Source organism: Amphiprion ocellaris, chromosome 17 (assembly GCF_022539595.1).
Source record: "Amphiprion ocellaris isolate individual 3 ecotype Okinawa chromosome 17, ASM2253959v1, whole genome shotgun sequence".
Classification (NCBI taxonomy): Eukaryota; Metazoa; Chordata; class Actinopteri; family Pomacentridae; genus Amphiprion; species Amphiprion ocellaris.
The window spans coordinates 12,048,987-12,054,358 of record NC_072782.1 but is presented as its reverse complement, the minus strand read 5'-3'; the positions used below and the strand labels follow the sequence as shown (position 1 = coordinate 12,054,358).

General features: G+C 37.3%; 1 long non-coding RNA gene across 4 annotated transcripts in view; it reads right to left on the bottom strand.

Annotated features, from left to right (window-relative positions):
* Nucleotides 1-1,099: 1,099 nt before the first annotated feature.
* LOC129350892 (uncharacterized) overlaps nt 1,100-5,372 on the bottom strand; it is a 16,877-nt gene continuing 12,604 nt past the window's right edge. For all 4 annotated transcript variants that reach the window (XR_008604468.1, XR_008604469.1, XR_008604470.1 and 1 more), the window contains one exon: nt 1,100-1,238. This is a non-coding gene — a long non-coding RNA (uncharacterized LOC129350892). The remainder of the gene's footprint in view (nt 1,239-5,372) is intronic.

The window sequence follows — 5,372 nt, the reverse complement described above, 5'->3', positions numbered from 1 at the left end:
TAATGTGTGCCATGCACTCCAGATGTTGGTGGAGTTTATTTCAGGGTGTGTTGACCAGAGAAGAAAGTTAGCATAGTAAATATTAGCTTTAATGTTAGCGATGCTAACCGAGCTAGCTGCTTAGTCGTAGCTAACGTAGCATCAAGCTAATGTGTTGAGTTTCATGTAAACAGCTGAAGTGTGTTGTGCTCCTGTAATGTGGTTCATTAAGTTCATAAAACTGTGGCTGGTCGACATTAATGTAACGTTCAGGAAACTTAAATGTGATTAAAACAGTAACATTAATGTTCTAGTTGTCACTAATCAGCTTTAATTTGACACTAAAACAGACTCTGATAGTTTTAAATGACATCAGTTTCATTAATTTGTTGAAAATTGTCTAATTTGTTGTTGTGATGTTGCTGCTGATTCATGAAAAGCAGATGATCCGTGTTGAAGATACGTTTAGTTCTAGTATCAGAAGTACAAGAAGGAAAATGGAAGTTTAGTTCTGCTACATCAAAGATTTCAGGATTAAAATAACTAAATGAGTCTTTATGCCTCAAACTTTATTTTTACAATAAAGAAATAATGAAATAATCACAGATAATAAAAATATAAATAGAGAAAACCCGAGAGAATAATTTCCTGAAAAGTCTATGAAGGAAAAGCAGCTTTTTATCCTGAAAGATCAGAATCAGCTCCAACATCTGCATCTGACAGCATCAAGTCAACCAGAAAGAAAATAAAAAAGAAAATGACTTCTTTCTGATCACATGTGTTCTGTTGCTCACAGTCTGCTGCTGCTCACATTCTTCACATTTATAGTCCACTTTTAAAAATTCAGCAGACAGGTGCTCTGCTTTGGAGTGTGACGATGTTGTCGGTGATGTGGAGAGTGAAGTTTCCGTTTCACCCACAGCGTGCTTTAGGGCAGCCGGGTCGGACTTGATGTTTGAAATACTGACCGACAGCTTAGATTTAACTGTCTGTAGTTCTGTTTTGATGGGTATTAAACTTTCTTTCAAAGCCGACAGGAGCTGGGTCTATAACCGCCGTCTCGTTACAGAGTGAAAGCAGCAGTTCCTCCTTAAGGTCAGAGATTGCAGCATCTGAGGGCCTCTTCAAAAGAAGACGTAGTTGATGAAGGCGTTCTGGAGCAGGACCAGAAAGACCATGACCAAGCAGCCTTGAGATCACAGGCAGCGTCTCCCTCAGGTGGGTGTCAACGGTGTTCACGGTCAGGTCTGTGGTAATCCCTTCAAAAAACAAAACAGAAAAAAAATCTAGATTATAAATCAACATGTAACCAAAGCACTCTGTGTATAATGCCATAGTATAGGATGTAGTTCAGAAAATGTCAAAGTATAGGATACTTTTCAAGAATAACATAGTATGGCCTGTAGTTCATAGTATAGCATGTTGGCAAAAAAACCCAACTGATTATTATGTGGTTCAAAACGTGCAAAATGATAGGATGTTGCCTAAAATTTTCATCTATGATATGTGGTTCAAAAAATGTCATAGTGCATTATATTATCAAAATAGTATGTTTTTCAAGAAAACATCAGAGTATATGTCATCTAAAAAATGCCATAGAATAATATTTCATTGCACAAGTAAAAGTATAGTAATTTTTAAAACTGTTCAAATTCTTATATGTTGCTAAAAAACAAAAAAAGCTAAAACAAAAAGAAACGTCATAATAATATGTCAATTTCAAAAGCCTATAGTATAGAGTGTCGCCAAACAAACGTCATAGTATAGCGTGTCACTCTAAAAACATCATAGTATAGCATGTTGCTCTAAAAACATTATAGTATAGCATGTCCCTCTAAAAACGTCATAGTATATCATGTCACCCAAAAAACGTCATAGTTTAGCATGTCATTCTAAAATTGTCATAGTATAGCATGCCACTCTAAAAACGTCATAGTATAGCTTTTGGTCCAATAAACATCATAGTATAGCATGTCACTCTAAAAACGTCATAGTGTAGCATGTCACTCTAAAAACATCATTGTATAGCATGTCGATCAAAAAATGTCATTGTATAGCATGTAGCTCTAAAAATGTCATTGTATAGCATTTGGTCCAACAAACATCATAGTTTAGCATGTCACTCTAAAAATGTCATAGTATAGCATGTCGTCCAAAAAACGTCATCGTATAGCATGTCGCTCTTGAAACGTCACAGTATAGCATGTCGCTCTGAAAACGTCATAGTATAGCATGTCGCTCTAAAAACGTCATAGTGTACCATGTCGCTCTAAAAACGTCATAGTATAGCATGTCGCTCTAAAAACATCATAGTATAGCATGTCACTCTAAAAACGTCATAGTATAGCCTTTGGTCTAAAAACGTCATAGTGTAGCATGTCGCTCAAAAAATGTCATAGTATAGCATGTTGTCCAAAAAACATCATAATATAGCATGTCGTCCAAAAAACATCATAGTATAGCATGTCTCTTTAAAATTGTCACAGTATAGCATGTCGTCCAAAAAACGTCAGAGTATAGCCTTTGGTCTAAAAATGTCATAGTATAGCCTTTGGTCTAAAAACATCATAGTTTAGCATGTCACTCTAAAAATGTCATAGTGTACCATGTCGCTCCATAAACGTCATAGTATAGCATGTCGCCCAAAAAACGTCATAGTTTAGCATGTCACTCTAAAATTGTCATAGTATAGCATGTCACTCTAAAAACATCATAGTATAGCTTTTGGTCCAACAAACATCATAGTATAGCATGTCACTCTAAAAATGTCAACGTATAGCATGTCGTCCAAAAAACGTCATCGTATAGCATGCATGTTGCTCTAAAGATGTCATAGTATAGCATGTTTCCCAAAAAACGTCATAGTATAGCATGTCGTCCAAAAAACCTCATAGTGTAGCATGTCGCTCTAAAAACGTCATAGTTTAGCATGTCGCTCTAAAAACTTCATAATATAGCATGTCGCCCAAAAAACGTCATCGTATAGCATGTCACTCTAAAAACGTCATAGTATAGCATGTGGCTCAAAAAAAGTCATAGTTTAGCATGTCACTCTAAAAATGTCATAGTATAGCATGTCGCTCTTGAAACGTCAGAGTATAGCATGTCGCTCTGAAAACGTCATAGTGTACCATGTCGCTCTAAAAACGTCATAGTATAGCATGTCGCCCAAAAAACGTCATAGTATAGCATGTGGCTCAAAAAACGTCATAGTGTAGCATGTCTCTCAACAAACGTCATTGTATAGCATGTCTCTCAACAAACGTCATTGAATAGCATGTTGTCCAAAAAACGTCAACGTATAGCATGTCGTCCAAAAAATGTCATCGTATAGCATGTCGCTCTAAAAACGTCATAGTATAGCATGTCGCTCCAAAAACATCATAGTATAGCATGCATGTTGCTCTAAAGACGTCATAGTATAGCATGTTTCCCAAAAAACGTCATAGTATAGCATGTCGTCCAAAAAACGTCATAGTATAGCATGTCGCTCTAAAAATGTCATAGTACAGCATGTCGCTCAAAAAACGTCATAGTATAGCATGTCGCTCTTAAGACATCATAGTATAGTATGTCGCTCTAAAAATGTCATAGTACAGCATATCGCTCAAAAAACGTCAGAGTATAGCATGTCGCCCAAAAAACGTCATAGTATAGCATGTCGCTCTAAAAATGTCATAGTATATCCTTTGGTCCAAAAAACGTCATAGTATAGCATTGCGTCCAAAAAACGTCATTGTATAGCATGTCGCTCTTAAAACGTCATAGCATAGCATGTCGCTCTAAAAATGTCATACTGTAGCATGTCACTCTAAAAACGTCATAGTATAGCATGTCGCTCTAAAAACATCATAGTGTAGCATGTCACTCTAAAAACGTCATAGTATAGCCTTTGGTCCACAAAACGTTGTTTTGTCCCGGCTGTCTGAAGTAGGTGAGGAGCAACACCAAAACAGTCCAAACAATGGTTTCCAGAGGGTTAGACAAGTATTTATTTGAAAGAGTAAGTTCACAACAACACAACTTGTGAGGGGGTTAAAAGCATATGGGTGGTAGTAAAATAAAAATAAATAAACAGAACTAAAAGTGAACTTCATGTTGATATTGATGGGCAGTCCAACCAGGAACAAAGTATAATCAATATGAAAAAAAAACTCTTCAAGCCCAAAAACACATCGCAGTAGCATCCTAAACTAAAACTACCAATGGGTTTCCTGTTTTCCTTTCTGAACAATTCAAAGGTCCCTCTCTATCTCCCCACACATCCACCAACCACTGGAACACATCTCCAAAGTTCTGCCGGGCCAGCTCAGGTTCCCCTCAGAAGAAGTGCCACCACCTGACAGATGAAGGAGCCTTTTGAGAGGCAGCTGGCATCGTGATTGGACTGTACTTTGGTCTGTTCCAGTCCAGCTTCAGCTCCAGAGACGGCAGGCGGGACGAGTCAACGGAGGCCAGGTGGACGAAGGCATGAAGCTGAGTACAATCCAGAAAACAACAGAGGAGGAGTACAGTGGCCCAGGGCCAGAACAAACAGAGTAGCATCGTATGTCTCTTAGAAAACATCATAGTATAGCCTTTGGTATGAAAAAACGCCATCATATACATCGTATATTGTACAAATAACAAGTCAAAGGAAAGAGACATACATTGTAGAATTGTAGTAATTGTGGGCTGACTGATTTACTGATTATCAGTATTTTATTTTTTACTGATTTACGGTAATAAATACATTTAAAAATGGCGCTACTTTGGCTCTGAACCTTTATCTACCTGTGGTCACTCTGTCTTCTGGAGTGATTTGATTGGTTATACGTCACGAATAAAACCCCTTTAACTTAACATCTGTAAACAAAACAAAAACGTATCAACAAAGTTTTCTGTTAAAGTTTGTGTTGTTGTAAGTTTAACTCCAAGATTTTAAATACTTTCATTTACTGCAAATGAATATCTACTCCAGATGTCTCACTAATAATCATTATCAGCCTTAAAAACCCACAAAACACCCCTCTATACTCCACCACACTTAGTACAGTCCGGTTCCCCCTTCTATAAATCTGCTTGGAATCTTCCACTTCCTGTTTGTCAAAGTGGCCTTCTACCTGGACAGGTTTTGTTGGAGCTCATGCAACAAACATTTTGGGTAACTGCACTTTAATATGGATGGATGACACTGAATTAGAGTTGTTTTAATGAGACTGAGTTAAGATGTGTAGCTCTGTCATTAAATAGTAAATTATTTCTCAGAATTCACAGAGGAAAGTCTGAAATGTTTGCTAGGTTAGCATCCCACATGTTCTTTGGCTCAGCTAAAGCTAACTCTCTCCAACTTCTGGATCTCTTGAGTTGCTTGTTGTTAAAATATCTTGCTAGAGGTGCTGAAGCTCAGAAAG